The sequence below is a fragment of the Talpa occidentalis genome, unplaced genomic scaffold (assembly GCF_014898055.3).
Source record: "Talpa occidentalis isolate TD23 unplaced genomic scaffold, MPIMG_talOcc4v2.1 talOcc4.18, whole genome shotgun sequence".
Taxonomy (NCBI): domain Eukaryota; kingdom Metazoa; phylum Chordata; class Mammalia; order Eulipotyphla; family Talpidae; genus Talpa; species Talpa occidentalis.
The window spans coordinates 17,881,259-17,899,773 of record NW_023601851.1 but is presented as its reverse complement, the minus strand read 5'-3'; the positions used below and the strand labels follow the sequence as shown (position 1 = coordinate 17,899,773).

At 48.5% G+C, this 18,515-nt stretch overlaps 1 pseudogene; it reads left to right on the top strand.

Moving 5' to 3' along the window:
- The window catches only part of LOC129146210 (class I histocompatibility antigen, Gogo-OKO alpha chain-like), a 43,874-nt pseudogene that overhangs the window by 335 nt on the left and 25,024 nt on the right, over positions 1–18,515 (top strand).

Here is an 18,515-nt window from a genome sequence, read left to right as displayed (position 1 = left end):
GCAGATACTCGTAGCCCTCAGCTACTGCCATGCCAAAGCCATCGAGCACCTGGATGTGAGGCCTGAAAACATTCTGCTGACCCGAGAGGGAAAAGTCAAGCTGGTGGGCTTTGGGCTCAGCGTCCAGGCCTTCAACCGGGCGCTGAGCACGTGCTGCTGTCTCCCAGAATACAGGGCCCAGAGGTCTATCTTGGCCAGCAGTACAGTGGCCCCAAGGTGGACGTGTGGAGCCTGGGCATCGTGTTCTATAAAATGGTGACTGGCACACTGCCCTTCAGGGGCCCAAACCTCGAGGCGATCAGGGTGCGCGTCCTGGGAAGGTGGGTCCATCTGCCTAACTACCTCACGGAGCAATGCCAGGATCTACTGGTCAAAATGCTGGCACCAGACCCCTGGAGGCGCAGCACCCTAGAAAAAATCCAGCAGCACGCCTGGGTAGCAGAAACGAGCGAGGGACTCCTGCCCTTCAGCGAGCCATCGCTCAGCCCCCAAGACCCGGCCATAACCAAAGCTATGGAGCGCCTGGGCTATCAGAGGCAGGAAATTCAGGAGGCCATTGACGCTAACAAGTACGACAAGGTCATGGCCACCTTCCTGATCCTCTGCTCCAGGAAGCAGGCGGGGGAGGAGGACTATGAGGAGAAGGGGGAGGAGCGGACCAGGCGCGTCACCTCCCGGGTGCCAAAACGTGTCACCTTTCGGGAGCCCAGTGACCCCGATTCCAAGGACTGCCTCCCGCAGCCTGAGGTTTCAGGGAATACCCCCAGGCCGGGTATCCTGAGAAAGCAGGAAGTCCATAAGTGGGGAACGGATGCCACCCTGGGCAAAAGGGTCACATTTGCAGGTGTCTCTGAGCTGGTGGACGCCCAGAAGCACACCACCGCCGCAGGGCCAGGCTCCCTGTTAAAGGACGCACCGAAGGGCAGACCCTCTGTGCTAGGCCCGGTGCTGGAGGACGCCTGTGGGGACACCAGCACCTCTGTGGCCAGACCCCAGCAGGAGGACACCAGGGAGCACAGCAGCACCTTGGTGTCAGTCCTCCAGCTGGAGGACACTGGGGAGCACAGCAGCACCACTGAGACAGGCCCCCAGCTGGAGAGGGACCAGGAAAGCAGGGCCAACACAATCTGTCCAGCTCCCCAGCCCTGCAGCACCATCCTAAGACCTCCCCGAAGACGTGGCTGGCCTTCCAGTGCAGTGGACCCTTCAGCAATCATCACGGCCAGAGATAGGGTATTAGATATTATCCTAGAATTTTGTTGCTGCTGTACAGCATTTGAATTGCAGAGCAACAAAGACTAAAAATAGCACCAAACCAGACAAAAGCCTCCCCATCCCCAAAGCACAACCACTCAGTGGCCATGGTGAACAGGAGTACAGCAGGGAAGGTTGAGGCTCTGGAGAGGCTCAGGGACTGGGTCCAGTCACAGGAGCCAGGAGGAGCATGAGACCCACGGGACTGCAGCACAGAAATCTGGGCAAAACTGATGTCCCTGGAGCACAGATGTCCCTGGAGCAGAGCAGGTGAAGGGCCAGGAGGGCCAAGAAACTGGTGAAACACCTGGAGGGCAGCAGAGCGGGTGAGTGGTGGGGTGTGGAGGGGCTGGGGAGAGCTGAGCAGGTACAGGGCCCAGGAGGGTTATGAGGCTGTGTGGATGGCCCCAGGGTCAGAGGCCCCAGGGCCAGAGGCAGGAAACCCTGGACCTCTCTCCCCCATCATAGGCTCAGTTCCCTGAGAACCATACTGCCCCCTTGCTGGGAGAGACCTGCTGCTCTATCCTGGGAACAGGGATGGCATAGAGGATGCAGGAGCTCTTGCAAAGTCTTGGGCCCAGGTGGTAAAACGTGCAGATTGCAAGGAGCAGATAGAGAGGGTCTCTAGCTCCCCTTAAGAAAGACTCGGGGACCAGTATATTAGAATCCAAACAGGACTCTTCAAGGTGGACAGAGTTTATTCACAGGCCAGCCCTACTCCACACGACCTGCTCAGATGGAAAATCTGCACCCCATCTTCCTACACCAGGAAGCCCTAGGCTATGATCAATCTCAGTCCCGCAGTGAGCATTGTCACCTTGAACTTTTGCAGCTTGGGATTCTTACACAGTGTCAGCCCAGCTGGAATTTCTCCTTTTAAAAATCCTCTCCAGATGGCCAACCACCCCTCCTCCTCCCTGGATTCAAACCCTGCAGGGTGACCTTAGCCAAATTGGTAACTTTATTATCGCCCAACAGATGCAGGCTTTGGACACCATTCTCTGCCATTTGAATCACTGGGTCAGGAACGAAAAGCTACAGGGGCTATCTACCTTAAATTTGTGTTTTTTCATCATTGTTTAGATGGTGTTAAATTCCCTTCTAAAACAGGTTTTGCTAAGTCTGGTAAATGCAAGTGAGGTGAGGTATGTGTGTTTGAAAAAAGAAATGTATGGAAGAGGGATAGTCTGAAGGGCCTTAAGATTATGTAAACCAGATGGGTAAAATGAAATGGCATTAGAATGAAAGCAAGCAAAAGAAAGTGTTGAAGGTCTGAGAGAGAGATTTCGGTGGGAAATCATGTGTACTCAGGTGCCTCCCTCTCCTCCAAAACATTCATGGGCTTGCTCATCTGACCAGCAAAGCCCCCTCTGATCACTACCTCGTCAGCCAAATGTGGGACCAAGACATCATGGATCCTGCCCCTAGTAGGCCCAGTGATCATGATTATGCTTTTCTTTGTTTCTGCACCCTGTTGTCTGTGCTTTATCCAGGCAAAGCCCTCTGGCATGAGCCTTCACTCTCCCAGACCCGGGAAATCCATTCCTGTAATTGACAGATGAGCAACAGGGCATTGCTCTAGGGGTTCTGGGCCAACCTGGGCTGTCCAGCGACCAGTTGCTTATTTCTCTAAACAAATGGATCCCACTGTAAGAGGATGGCAGGCCCACCTGTGCACACTTGTGGCAGCTGCTCGTCTCACTAGACAGGCCTTAAAACCCACACTGGGCCAACCTGTACATGTTAGTTCTCCACATCGGCTCCATGACCAACTCATTTACCAGCCTCTCTCCCCTCCATCACCCTCTTGTCTGTTAGATTTCTACTCTTTGTCAAAGACCCTCTCATCTCCCTCTCCCAATCGACGACTCTCCAACCTGCTAGGCCTCGCGGGTGTTTCACTCCCTAACGCAGATAACACCCTCTTTTTACTATAGTGGACACCATCACCAGTCGGAGAGTGGACCTGCCTTTATCTCAACGATTACTCCATAGGTCTCCTCCCTGGGCATCACCTGGAAACTACACATTCCCTCCCGACCACAATCCTCTGGTAAGGTAGAACATGTAAATGGTCTGACCAGAGACCACCTAACCAAACTCTCCACTGAGCTGGGGAAATTCTGTGTGGAGCTGCTCCCACTGGCTTTAATGCACCTGAGTCACCCCTTGTGGCCCCTTGTTCGTGACCCCCTTTGAACGGATGTATGGCAGACCTCCTCTTACTAATCATGAGCTCCCCGTCCAACCTACACTGTTGGCTGGATATTTTCCATACTGCTCTTTGCTCAGACAGCTGCTCCAAGAACACGCTGACCGTTGTCTGCCACAACCTGTGCCTCCGTCCCCTGATGCACCTGTCAACCTGCTGTGTCCTGGAAACCAGGTTCTTCTGAAAGCCATCTCTCCAAAATCACTTCCGCCAAAGTGGATGGGTCCACACACGCTCATCCTGACTACACCAATGGCTGTCAAGGTCTTGGGCAACACGTTTTGGCATCAGATTTGCAGGGTCAAACCGGTCCCTGTGGACAAGCAATATGTATGCGAGTGCTGGGCCCAACACGGGTACGCATCACTGCACCCCTGGTCCAGGTTCCACTCAGCCTACAGAGCAGAGGCCCTCTGACTCTCTCTCCTCTGTTTCTAATCCCATCACTTCAAGCCACATCCCATTCTTCTGTATATGCCTAGAGATTCCAGATCAGTACATCCTCAGGCAAGGTATTAGCACTCACAGGGCCTCTGATCCTAACCTTATTTTTTCTTTTTGCCCCATGCTTACTGCATTTCATCCAACACCGGATCCAAGACCTGCCCCGTAGCACCTTTAACCAACTCCTCCACCCATATCCTCACGTCCCTGCAAAGACCATCTCATAACCAGGCCTGAGCCCCACCCTGGTCTTCGCCCCGGTCCAGCAGGAAGTAGCCAAAGAAAGAACCGTCGCCCCTTTTCCTATCAACAAAAGGCTGGTATGAAAGGTCGATGCAGGGTCCAGGAATGGGGAAGCCCACATACAAACAATAAGATGGCCCTAACACCAGTACCCCTGATTCCATCAAACCGAAACTGAAGCCATAAGCAGGAGAAAACAACTCGGCTCCATGAATAAACAACTTTGTTCCCCCTAAGCCTGTTTCCCCCGCTACCAACCCAAACGTCTGCCTAACGTCTCCTCACCCTATGAAATAACATCTCCCCCCACAACGGATGTGACTTCAGGGACAACCCACCTTGGGTCAGCAAAGCTCGCCTTGGGGCACAATGAGTTTTCCCTTCCTTTGAGAAAGTTTAGCCTGGCTCCCCTTTTCTTTGCCATGCCAAACCTTTCATCTTGGTGCCCGAAACCCAGAAGGCTGTGTTCCCTGGTGCCGGGGCCGCCTCCCTGTCCCTGGGACTCTCCTCTCGATTGTAGATGCCGCACCTCCACCACAGGCCTTGATCCTTGGGGGTGAGTCACCTGCCTGACCCTCCTTCCTGGGAGGCCCTCACCCCTGGTTACCTGGCTCCTCTCCTCACCCCCATCCTGGTTGACTGTTCCATAAACCGCAGGCCTATGCCAGCCGACCTCCATTGCTCCAGGTTCTGGATTTGGGGACGCCCGTCCAGCCCAGTTGTCCCAGTCCGGGTGTCAACCGAGCGGTGGATATGTCCCCCTCGCTCGCCTGCCCCCATTCCAAGGCCAGGACCAGGTCGTGGGACGCCGCGATTCGGGTCCTGTGCCCCCAAAGGTCAGATGAGGTCATGGGAAACTGCGTTCCTGAGTCTGTACCCCCATTCGTTTGGGAGAGGAGCTGACTTAGCCATTGGGTCCTCACATTCCAAGCTGAGCCCAGCCATCCCTCTGGGACACCATCTCTCAAACCTCGATCCGCTGGGGCTCAGGCCAGATCTGCGCCTCAGCGTCTAGTCTTCTCCTGCAACACTGCCCAGCCTCAGTGCCCATTGGAGAATGGCTCTCATTGGCCAGAACAGGGCGCTTTCCATTTCACGGTCCTTACAGATCTGAACAGTTTCTGTCACCACAATGGAACATGGTCAGAGATCCCTCATGTCCAGGCTTGCTTTCTCGTGCGCTCCAGTCCCTCCCTCCTGCAAACCAGTTCTACTTCCTAAGTCTCGAGGCTCTTCTCTCTCTTCACCCTCTCCAGACCCCTCTTCTGCATTCTCTGATCCTCTAGATGTTCAGTCTTCACCTCCTTCAGCTCCCCAGGCCTGGCCCCCCTTCCACCTCCCAGCCACCACACCTGCTTTCACAGTCGTCCTCTTTGTCCCATTAGGCAGGTTGCGGGGGCCGAAGGAGTAGGTGGACTCCACGATCCTTTCCCTCTGTCTGATCTCTCCCAGATTGAAAAGTGTCTCGGCTCTTTCACTAACGATCCCACTACCTACACCAAAGAATTTTGTTATCTTACCAAGGTTACACCTAAGGTTACACCTATAACCCTCGGTGTCATGATTACACGTTATCCTCTCTTCCACCCTGACCTCTAATCAAAGGGAACGTGTTTTTCAGTCTGCTCGAGGCCACACAGATCAGGTCCACTTCACTGACACAACCATGCCCCAGGGCCCTGAAGCAGGTCCCTGCCAGGAGCCTGGCTGGGAATACCAGACTGACACTGACACGGGTCTTGGGGGCAGGGCTCGCTGAGACACTTCATCACCTGCCTCTTAGCTGGGCTCCAAGAAGCAGCCGGTCTCCAAGGTGGTTAATTTTGACAAGCTGTGGGAGATCACCCAGTTCCACCCTGTACAGAGGAGAACAGGGACTACAAACAGCTATGAAGTGCATGTGGCTGCTAGATCCGTTCATACACCTACCCGTGATGGGTTGGTTGTGTTACAACTGGTGTAGACGGCAGGACGGTTCAAAGCAGGATGTCTCCACGCAGACGAAACCCTTTGGAACTTGGGGAGGGATTGCCAGGTGGCCGGCCACGAGCAGATGGTACTCAGTGGCAGACCTCCTCGCCATGTGGGCACCTCCCCAGAAATGGCCAGAGGTAGATGGATCCCCGAGGCAGTTGGAACAGGCCCTGCATGAAATAGAAGAAACCCTGAATGGGTGCAGTGCCCTAGAGGTAACAGGAGCAGTGGGGTGGGTGTTTCTCACAGCTCTGCGACAGTCCAGGCAGAAAGAGCAATCTGGAGTCCAGCGAGTATGGGATGAGATGCGGGAAGATATGCGAAAACTGCAACAATATTTGAGGATTCTGGAGGAGGAAGTTCAGAGAAACCAACCCACCATTTTGGAGATGCCAGACTCCAGCTCAGACAGGAAGGAGAGGAATGCTGGCCCTTTGCCCGAATTGCAGCCGGTGGTGGCAAACCAACCTGCGACTCCAGAGATGCCAGACCCCTCCTCAGGACAGGAGGAGGGGGAGCCTGGCCCTTTGCCCGAGTCCCAACCGGCGATGGCAAACCAAACTGCGACCCCGAAGATGCCGGACTCCTCTGGAGAGGAGGTGGAGGCTGGTCCCTTGCTCCGGGCCCAACAAGTGGTGACTCAGAAATAAAGCAGCAGCCACCCATGGCCCCACGGGGGTGGGGGGTCAGGCTGCTGGATCACCACAAATGACAGAATTTACTTCCTATCAACCACACGCCCAGGCGGAACTGGTGGACTTGGGCAAACAGTTTCCACCAGAATCCAGGGGAACCCTTGGCAGCCTGTCTGCTACATTTGTGGGGCCTAGGGCTGGATGGGATTATTTGCACGGCACAAGTGATGGAGAGACTGGCCTCCGTGGCTTTACACCCATCCTTGCGACAGAGGCTACAGAACAGCCAGCGGTATGAACAGGGCGACCCCACCCTCCGGGAATGGATAATGGCTGCCATACGGACAGTCTGGCTGATGCAGGAGACGTGCCGGACACAGTTAGTGGATGGGAGACATACACCGAGCTGATACAGGTCATTCGGGAATTGGGGATGTGGTAGGCCATGTTTAATGTGAATTCCCGTGGTCCTGATGACGAGTGTTTCACAGCAGGGATGAGAGACTTAGTATTAAAAAATGTCCTCTCATCCTCATTTGGATCCCTCATGGCAGTTCTAGCACCCCGTGTGGGTCGTCAGCTACACGACGTCACAAGAATGATAGCCAGCTTGGGCGAAGTTGAGAACTGGCACTCTCAAACTCAGAAGGGAATATGGGTCGTTGTTGAAAAGTGAAAAGGAATGCCAAGGAAGGAAAGGAAGCCTCTTGGCATCACAGAACTTATTAAAGTCACCCATAACCAAATGTGGACAGATTTAGTGAGAGCAGGTGTAGATAGCAGTAAAATACATGCACAGCCCAATCTATGTTTGTTGGAATTATGGCAGCAGCTGCAAGATGACCACAGGTTCTTGACCATGAGAAGGACTGCTGCTCAGGGGGAGCCTGGAAGCTCCAGGCCTCAGGCACATACCCTGCGCCTGGAAGACACTTGCTGCCAACCCCATCCTCGGGTGATGGCCTGATCACTTTCAAATAGGGTGAGGGCCAAGGAACCTGTCCACAGGGGATGGGGGGGACCGGAGGCCACATGTGGAGCTTGCCATCCACTGGTCCCCAAGTAACATGCAAAGGGTTTTAGCTCTGGCAGACACAGGAGCAGAATGTACTCTGCTCTATGGAAATCCAGAAAGATTTCACGGGTCTATTTGTATTGATGGCTATGGAGGCCATAGTGTCAAGGTGACAGCCGTGAGACTATCTCTGGGGATTGGGTGATTACCCCCCAAAAGAGTATAAAGTATATGTATCGCCCATCCTGGAGTACATCCTGGGGGTGGAAGTACTACGTGGCTTATGGCTAGAGACCACAGCCAGAGAGATTCACCTTAGAGTGCGTGTAGTAAAGGCAGTGGTGAGAGGACACGCTAAGCATCTGCCCACACAACTGCCAGTCTCTAGGCGAGTGACTAATACCAAGCAATATCAGTTGCCCGGAGGCTACAAGGAAATTACGGGCACAATATCAGAACTGGAGAAGCGGGCATTGTGCGTACTTTCCACAGCCCTGACAATTCACCGGTATGGCCAGTGAAGGAGCCTGATGGCTCTTGGCGCATGAGGGTTGATTATCATGAGTTAAATAAGCTAGTTCCTGCCTTGCATGCTGCAGTGCCTTAGACAGCAGATTTGGTGGATCATCTGCTGGTGCCAATGAATGTCTTTTGCCACTAGGTTGATACATCATCTGGACTAACTTGTGTTCTGTTGTATTTTGTTATAGTGTGATGTATACTATTCACTTTTGTGGGCCATGGTTGCATTGTTTATGTTTGCTAAGAAACAAAAATGTATATATTTAGATGGTCTGGTAGAAAACCCTGAGGTGGTGGATTGTAGGGTAAGTTAAAAAGCATCAGGCTTTTCTGCCCTCCCGCCATTAGGAGAGATGATGGATCCCTGCGGGCCTGAACACAGGTCTGATGGTGGCACCTGGAGTAGGGTGGGGGTGCAGTGTCGAGGGTGGAGAAGAGCAGTGGAGTGTGCGGAGGTGAACGGTGACTACAAACAATGGTGAGGAGCATGTGGCTGTTAGAACCGTTCATAAACCCACCTGGAATGGGTTGGTTGCGTTACAGCGGGGTCCTGGGATTCACTCTGGGAAAGGTGTCACTGCTCCCCTGTCAGTGGCATGCGGCGAGTTTCCCAGGGGAGTTTCTCCACAAGAAAGAGACAGTATTTATATTTAAAGAACAGGTTTATTAGGGAATGGGAAAGGGGCAGGTTTTGCTGAGAGAGGCCTGCATGGTTGCAGGCAGGCGGCCTTGACAGGTCATAGGCGGGCAGGAAGCTGCTGCCCTGCAGAGGGAGAGCGTTGGTAAGAAGAGGAACCTACACAGTCCCAGGTGGGTAGAGGGAGTGCTGCCCTGAGCCAGTGCAGAGACTTTACAGACACAGTCCTCTTCTGTTTGGGGGGGTCACTCCTTGTGAGCCGTCAGTTGGTTGCTGAATTTGGATACCACGCAGAATCCAAGAGGGACAGGAGATACCAGGATGGGGAGTGGAGATTCCAGGATGGGCCCAATCTCCAAATCTTTCCCCTCAGGTCTGTGCTCCACTCCCTAGAGCATCTGATCCTGCTTGGGTCCCATGCCTTGTGATAAGGCCCTGGTGCCTAAGGGTCATGACCTCTACAGCTGAGTTAATGGTCATGCTATTTCCCTCTATCCCTACCTCCTTGTGAGTCAGGTTCTGGTGTCAGGGTACCTCCTTTCCAGTCTTTCTATTCTGTCTGCCATTAAGGCATTCCTATTTTATTTTGTGAGGAGGGGAAGTTGGGTCCCGAATGCTGGGTGAGTACAGAGTAAGTGGCTCCTATAGCAATCAGAAAATTAATATCTTACCTGTGACATCCAGGGTTACCCTAGGCTTAACCACAGAGACCATGTCATTGGGGACCTGGTGACGTCCTTGGGCCCTATCACTTGTCATCCAGGAGGTGTCAGTAGTCAGTCTACTACAGGGCAGGGAGAGGGGCACCGCAGAACCCCCAAAGCTGCTTGCTCTAAATAGCTTCTGCCATCTGCCGCATCGACACAAAACATTTAAGACTTTAATGGAAAGGAACTTTACCACAATTAGTAAACAATACAGAAAAGACAAAGAATCTGTTAGAGGTCAGGGAGAAGGGCAGCCCAGACACCACAAACCTGCCTGCTCTAACTAGGTTCTGCCATCCGCCGCATCAACAGAAAACATATGAGACTTAAATGAAAAGGAACGTTAATACAATTAGTAAACAATGCAGGAAAGGTAAAGAATATAGTTTCTAAATCAAGCATCCAAAGATACCTGTCCCCTTGTCGAGAAAAGTCCACCCAAACAGGTTTGGCCTAGAGCAAGGCCTGAAAGCCTGTCCCAAGTCTAAAGTGCCTTCCATTGGGGACCCAAAGAAAAGGATCAGAAACAACCAGACAAGTCTGGGAGGAAAAGAGCAAAATCAAAATCAAGACAAAAACCACCATTGTCACCTCCCCACCGGTCTCTCGCCCATGCTGTTGTCACCCAGTCCACAACCAAAAGGCAAGTGCAGTTTCTGCATGTGTCTCTTTTTTCCCTGATTATTCTAAAGCTCTACCAGTCTTTTTGTGATTGGTCAGTTTTTTCACTGGGCTTGCATCTCTACATGCACAGCAAGCCAACCCTCCCGCTGAGTCTGTGGCTATATGCCTCACTCCAGCACTTCAGGGTGGGTGTTGCCCTAACAAGGGACACATGGGATTTATTTTATTTATTTTATTTTTAGATTTTTTTATAGAGGCATGTTTTATTTATTTTTTTATTTGTTCGTCTGTTTGTTTGTTTTGTTTATAGAGGCATGTTTTATTTATTTGTTTGTTTATTTGTTTGTTTGTTTATACATGCACTGGGTACAGTCAGAAGTGCGGGAGTGTGAGAGAATTCACCAGAGCCAGATGATACCGGAATTGTCAGGCCCAGTCTCCCAGCCAGGAAGGGATTCCAGGCTGCAGGGCAGCGCTGAGCCACAGCCTCTAGACCCCCCACGGGTTGGTGTCTCACGAAGCCGCAACAGGAACTTCACAGACGCTCAGGCAAGCAAGCGAGAAGCGCAGGTTTGTTTAGAAGAAGAAAAAGTTTATTGAGGAGAAAAAGAGCAGAAATAAAGTGGGACTCCCAGGCCAGGAAACCAGGCCTGGGAGGGGCGAGGAAGCCAAAGTGGAGTTGTGTCTCAGGGAATATATACCTTTTTTCCCTGATTATTCTAAAGCTCTACCAGTCTTTTTGTGATTGGTCAGTTTTTGGTTGTCTCACTTAATTTGCTACTGAGTGGGAGATCTTCACATTCCTTATCTAACAGGTCTGTCTTTCCCCATTTGTTATATATTTATCTTTATGGTCTAGCCCTCCCGGTGAGCATCTTTACACTTTATCTTATCATCTGAAGAAAACCAGGACCATCCTTAACAAGATTATCTGTGGTGCTAGGATGTTTGTTTTTCCCAGTGGAATTGGTTTCATTTCCTTGCTCGTCCTTATCTCTGAAGCCTTCCTGAATTCTTCAGAGGTCCTCTCCTGCACTGTCCCTAAAACTGCCTAATAACCCTAGCTTGCCCTGTCTCACAGAGCAGGGAGCAGAGCAGGCAGAAGGACCGAAGTACACTGCTGAGGGGAGCAGCAGGCAGCAGGAGAAGTCTGCGCGCCATGTGGGACCCTCCTCCAGTGGCTGGGGAGCAGCCGGGGATCGAACCGGCGACGCTGAGGCCACAGGCAGCTTCGCAACCCAGCGCTCAAGAGCTGCGCCACCGGGGAGGCGACACATGGGATTTAAAACAGCTCCTCTGCTAGGAGTAAATATTCCATTGACATTCTTCTTAGTCTGACAACACTCTGAAAATGGGTTATTTCCCTGGTAAAATTTAATCCCATGTTACAACCCCAAATCTTACTATTTTACTGCTGCTCATCTTGTTAGAAAACCTAATACTCAATGGCTGGCCCCAAAGGACTGTACATGATACTGAGGGCCCTAAGCCACTGCTATACTTTTCACTCTCCTCTTAAAATCTTGACATACACAATCTCCTAATCAAATTTGTTTCTTCTAGCCTAGAAGAAGCTCTTCAAGTTTAAAGTCCTCCAAGCAAAACAGCTGATCCATACAAAAGTGTAACAGGGTGGTCCCCAGGAAAGGGGGAGGTTCCAGGTTCCCTGCCCCACCCAAGGAAGGGTGGAGCTGAGCAGGAAGAGGAGAAGCTGCAGAATAGACTGAGGAAGGAAGGAAGCAGGATGGAGCCAGGAGACCTGGAGGAGGCACATGGAGCCTAGAGACACGTGAAGAAACTGCACTTGTCTTTGGGTTGTGGACTGGGTGACACAAACGTGGGTGAGACCCATGGGGAGGTGACAATGGCAGCTTTTATCTTGATGTTGATTTTGCTCTTTTCCTTCCGGGCTTGTCTGGTTGTTTCTGACCCTTTTCTGTGGGTCCCCACAGGAAGATGCTTAGACTTGTGGCAGGCTTTGGGGCCTTGTTCTGGGCCAATCCCATATGGATGGACTTTTACCCACAAGGGGACGGGTAACTTTGGGTGCTTCATTTAGAAACTAGACTCTTTGCCTTACCTGTATTGTTTCCTAGTTTTATTAAAGTTCCTTCCCATTAAAGTCTCATATGTTTTGTGTTGATGCAGCGGATGGCAGAACCCATTTAGAATAGGCAGGTTTGCGGGGCTTGGGCTACCCCTCTCCCTGTCCTATAACAGATTTGGCGTCCAACGTGATTTAGGACAGAGCCATCCGTGGTTAGTCAGCCCCATGGGGAAATTGGGCTTCCCTATGGCACTGGCTACCATAAGCGCAAATGTGATTTTGGTTTCTCCAGTGTGTTTGTTTCATATGTCGATTTGCTGTTGAAAAACTGGCTTGGGCTTTGTGAAGATCTGTGTGTCTGTATGTAATTTGTTTGTAGTGACTTGCTAAGACATTTGATTTTGTGGAAATTGTTCTGTTCAACAGTTTTACTCAAAAGATTAGGCAGTACATTGGACCATGTGGCCAGATCAAAGATGGCGTCTGAGGCCACTTGGCGGGCTCTTGTAAAATTCAGAGGTTCTTGTTGCTAGGACTTTGGAACTTTTTTTTTCTTTCTTTTTGTAATCTCTGCTGTCTCATTAGCATTTCTAAAGGCAATAATGGTTCTTCAGTGGTATGTTGCTTTGTCTTTGGCTACTTCCTGCTCTCTGCCTGATGGATTTTGCAAGCCAGTTGTGGAGCAGTGGTGTTTAAATTAGCAAATGTATGCCTGGGTGTTAGGGAAAGAGTTGCCTTAAGCAGTAACTGGTAATTGCTGGTATCCTTGATGGATTCTTGGAGATAACTTGAATTTTTGCAAAGTCTGGATCAGAAAAATTAACAAGATTTAGTCTGAGTCTGAAAGGATTCGCTACTGTGAATTTTGTCTACACAATTTTTTGGGGGGCATGTTTGCCATTTTGAATACTTGATTTGTTCAATTGCTGGTGTAAGACAAGATTCTAAGTTTCTGCTTCCTACTGAGGAAGGTCTGTTGTGGAAAGCACTCTTTAGGGTGCATCATATAACTGTACCAGGTTTTCATACCTGTGTTGTTGTTGTCCCTCCCTAGTGTGGGGGAGGTGTAATCTGTGCTTAGATGTTTAATCTGCTCTTTCAGCTTCTGTCCCAGAGTGGCTAACAGAAGTAATGAGATGACTCCTTTTAATTGAAAGTTAATTACTGATAATTTGATTTTGCTTTTTCAGGTTGTATTCCAGGAAACCCAAGGAGTGCCTGCTTGGTGGCTAACAAGAGATGACTCCTTTTGCTTCAAAGTTAACTTTTATTCTTTCAGTTGCTGTACAGAATACCCCAGGATTGACTTCTAATAAAAAGTCTTCAACACTGAAAACCCTAAGGTGATAAACAAGGTCATGTAACTCTTGTGATTAATAAAACTTTTCCTCCCTATTTCCAAAGTCTTAGGTTTGCAGGATGACAACTGGAAATTTTTCTGCCAGCAACACTCCACATTTTTTTTGGACTTTGATATTTTTTTTCTGAGCCTATGGAGTAAAACTGCAGTTACATAATATATTCTACGTGGCATAACTAAAAAAAAAAAACTGTCTTTGTCTATATGTTGTATGTCTGTATGTCCTTGTGTCTAACTGTCTTGACCTCCAGTGATCGACAAATTGGTATACATGGTGCCCATAGACGTTGAAAAAAAAAAAAAAGTCTCCAGTTATGATAAAAACAAAAAAAGTTATGGTTTGATTGTCAACATTGTGCTACTGAACTAAGCCGGTGCCTTCATAGAGATTGAATATTGTTGTTTCTGCTAATTTTCTGATATTTATGGCAAAGCTTCCCAGAAATCTAAATTCAAGTACAAATTTGGTAGCCTGTCATTTGACTGATGCAAGGAAATTTTGTGGAACCTCAGTAGAGCTCCTGAGACACTCCACGAAGTTTCTCCCTTTCCTCCTGGGAAGGCATTAGATGAATTTGTTCTATTTGGCTTTTACCTAATGGAGTAAAACTGTAAGGGAAGCATTGTCACTTGGGAAAATGGTAACACTTTGGTATGTACAAAATGTTAACAGTAGTTTTCTAAAATGTGTATGAAAAAACCTCTCAGTATCTGGTATGTATGTAAATTGTCAATGGTGATTGTCACCTTGTAATATTGTATAATTCAATTGTTTCACATCTACAGAAATTGTTTCTGGAAATATAGGGAGAAAAGGTCTCAACAGATTCCTATTGATAGAACTGTTGAGAGAAAAAAACTTTCCTACAAAGGACTGAATAGACCTGGAAATACAACTGACATTTACTAAGTTTTCTCTGACATAATACTTGTAATTTTTTATGCATTTTGTCCTGAATCCACAAAGTTTTGTTTTATTTTGTTTTGTTTTGAGTAACCAGGATCTGCAGCACGGTTGCAATTTTTTTTCCAGCAAAGCTAACTTGACACATTTTCTCTCCCCTTGATACCAACACAGCATACAAATAGTGGTAGTAATTTTTGCTACTTATCTCAGAGTCTGTTTTTGCATAACTTCCATAGGGATTTTGTCTGCTTAAACAAAAAATTGGACGTGAGGTTGATTGTGTAGCTTTGTGTGGAGTTCTTCCAGAAAGTTGAAAAAGAGCTGAACCAAGAAGAGGAAAACCTGTTTGCTTTGTTGTTTGTAGGGTTCCAGAGATCTCCAAAGAAGGTGAGGAAGCTTGCCTCCATTGGCAGGACTGGACAACCCGGCCAACGAAAAGTCCCTGGTACCCTCAAGAAGAGGAAAGCCCAGGTGGAGTCTGATGAGACTAACTTTGTACCTGAAGCCTACATCGACCGGATGCCAATGGTTCGCTCTGATCCTATATGGAGTATTTCAACAAAGCCAGATAAAATTGCTGCTTAGTTATTCTGCCCTGTGATTTTATGCAAAAATAGGAAAAATGGTTTAAAAGTATATTTAGTTTGCAAACTTTTGCTATGCTGTTAAAAGTTTGGGATCAAGGTTGAGAAAATTTGTGCTTTACATCAGTTGAACCATTTTAACATTTTTTCCCTGTGATTTTGATATATTTGCTATCTTGTTTTAGCCAATGCTCCAAATTTTTTTCTTTTGGCTTGGATAATGGATTATTTTTAAGTAATGAAACTGTCATACTGGACATTCATGGACAATGCTGCTGACTAATTGTTGCTTCTCTTACACACATTGTGACCCTGAAAAAATTCTGTCTCCTAAGATTACACCATGACATCTGTGCCACCATAGATATGGTGGAATAAAAATTAAAACGGGGGATTGTAACAGGGTGGTCCCCAGGAAAGGGGGAGGTTCCAGGTTCCCTGCCCCACCCAAGGAAGGGTGGAGCTGAGCAGGAAGAGGAGAAGCTGCAGAAGAGACTGAGGAAGGAAGGAAGCAGGATGGAGCCAGGAGACCTGGAGGAGGCACATGGAGCCTAGAGACACGTGAAGAAACTGCGATTGTCTTTGGGTTGTGGACTGGGTGACACAGACGTGGGTGAGACCCATGGGGAGGTGACAATGGCAGCTTTTATCTTGATGTTGATTTTGCTCTTTTCCTTCCGGGCTTCTCTGGTTGTTTCTGACCCTTTTCTGTGGGTCCCCACAGGAAGATGCTTTAGACTTGTGGCAGGCTTTGGGGCCTTGTTCTGGGCCAATCCCATATGGATGGACTTTTACCCACGAGGGGACGGGTAACTTTGGGTGCTTGATTTAGAAACTAGACTCTTTGCCTTACCTGTATTGTTTCCTAGTTTTATTAAAGTTCCTTCCCATTAAAGTCTCATATGTTTTGTGTTGATGCAGCAGATGACAGAACCCATTTAGAATACGCAGGTTTGCGGGGCTTGGGCTACCCCTCTCCCTGTCCTATAACAAAAGGAACAGCCTGCCAAGGATGCCCTACTCCTTGGACTCCAAATGACCCACCATGGGGAGCCGCACTACTCCTGTCATCTGACAAAGGTCAGGGCATGGGGCAGATTCCTGAAAGGTCAGGAATCTCCTTAGCTGACTCCTACTATTCTCATTTGTTTAGGGCTAGTTTCTACCATTGCTAAAATACACATTTAAAAGTAAAACTGCAAATACTGATCAATCACTGAATAACCAATTTGATGACAAATGTCACTGCATGATACAAATATTGCATTTTTTATGAAATTAGTAGTTCTCTGCCAAAAGGAGCAATTCAACATTTGGCCTTACATTAACAAGTGAGAAAACTTCTGGGAACAAAAGGCCGCCTAAAACATCCCTCAGCCAAGTCTTTTAGTATGGATATGTGGTCTTTTGAGACAAGGGCTAATTGGAGAAGGAAATTCTTTTACTTTAAAGTTAAAAATAACAGTTGAGTGTCAGAGGTGAGCCAGGCCCCAAGTGTAAGAAAACTCCTGATAAGCCAGGAGACACCATAGCCGACTCCTGCTAAATTATTCCTGTTTATTTAGGGCTAATTCCCATGGATGTAGCAATTGGTATGGTAGCTGTTAGAGTATACATTCAAGAATAAGTCAACAGCAATTTTGTGACTGGCTGAGCTAGCTATAACCATCTTTGGCCCTGCCTCTGATGAAATATTTGTAATTCCTTATAACTACAAACAACAATCAGCAATCTTACAGAGAAAGGAATTTTTGGCTGACTAGATAAGTAGAGGAGTAATAGGTAGAGAACTCTTTGTTTAGATTAGAATTCCTCCCTTAATTAAGAGCTGGGGGCTAGGGAAGAGTCAGTGTGGATTGCCTAGCATTAACGCTCTCCAGGCCCTTGGTTCCTTAATATCCAAACAATATTAAAATAATATATTATAGATAATTACTTCTATATAATAGCCTTCGGTTTTTTGCTTTAATCATTTGGTTATATGGTAGTCTAATCTTTATAGGTTAGTTAGGAAAAATCCCTTTGTCTCCCTTCCCCCAGGTAACTTCCTGCCCTTTGTTTCTCCTAGCCCTTAGTTAATCCCTTCACTATAGTAAACATAGAAATGTTAGTGCAATCCCATAAGCCTTTTGCTAGTAATAAAATGACTGGTTGTTTAAGGTAAATAACTATTCTGATAATTTTTTTTTTTTTTGCAAATGTGCCTCCTTTAAATCAAAAAATAATAAATGTCACAGCCTCTGCGAAAGGGTAAATAAACCTGTGTTGTTCTGGGAAAGATGTGATTGTTATCTTTCTGCCTTAATGTGTGTGCTTATGCACTCTCCCAGTTTACTTGAAATGTATAAATAAAGGGCTGCTGAGACTCTCAGCAGGAAGATGCCTGCACCCTGACCAAGTGACCACGTCTCCTCATTTCCCCTTCCCCTATCCCTCACGGTTTCGCCGATGCCCTCCCATCCTTCAGGAACCCCTGACACCCAGGCTGCTGCGGCGGGCTCGCATCAACGCACTCCTTGCCTCATTCCAGAACCACCAACAATAGGTAGCTCAGGGACTAGTGTTAGGGAGACCACATCCCAGACCCTTGTAGATAGGGCCAGCTCTATGTCTCACTCCAGCTGGAAGCAGCTACAGAAAATGGACTTTCTCCCTTCAACTCCCCAAAAGATTTTGGGCTAGATATGGTGGGGGGGGGCCTGAATGATGGAGGACTAGAATAGAAACTGGAAAGGAGGCCTCAGATTGTAACAGGGTGGTCCCCAGGAAAGGGGGAGTTTCCCTGCCCCACCCAAGGGAGGGTGGAGCTGAGCAGGAAGAGGAGAAGCTGCAGAAGAGACTGAGGAAGGAAGCAGGATGGAGCCAGGAGACAAGTGAAGAAACTGCGCTTGTCTTTTGGCCGTGGACTGGGTGACACAGATGTGGGTGAGACCCATGGGGAGGTGACAATGGCAGCTTTTATCTTGATGTTGATTTTGATCTTTTCCTTCCAGGCTTGTCTGGTTGTTTCTGACCCTTTTCTGTGGGTCCCCACTGGAAGATGCTTTAGACTTGTGGCAGGCTTTGGGGCCTTGTTCTGGGCTGATGCCATACGGATGGAGTTTTACCCACGAGGGGACGGGTAACTTTGGGTGCTTGATTTAGAAACTAGACTCTTTGCCTTACCTGTATTGTTTCCTAGTTTTATTAAAGTTCCTTCCCATTAAATTCTCATATGTTTTGTGTTGATGCGGCTGATGGCACAACTCATTTAAAACAGGCAGGTTTGCAGGGTTTAGGCTGCCCCTCTCCCTGTCCTGTAACAAACCCATTCCCTAGCACTTAATTCATCTAGCCTATTTATCAATTAC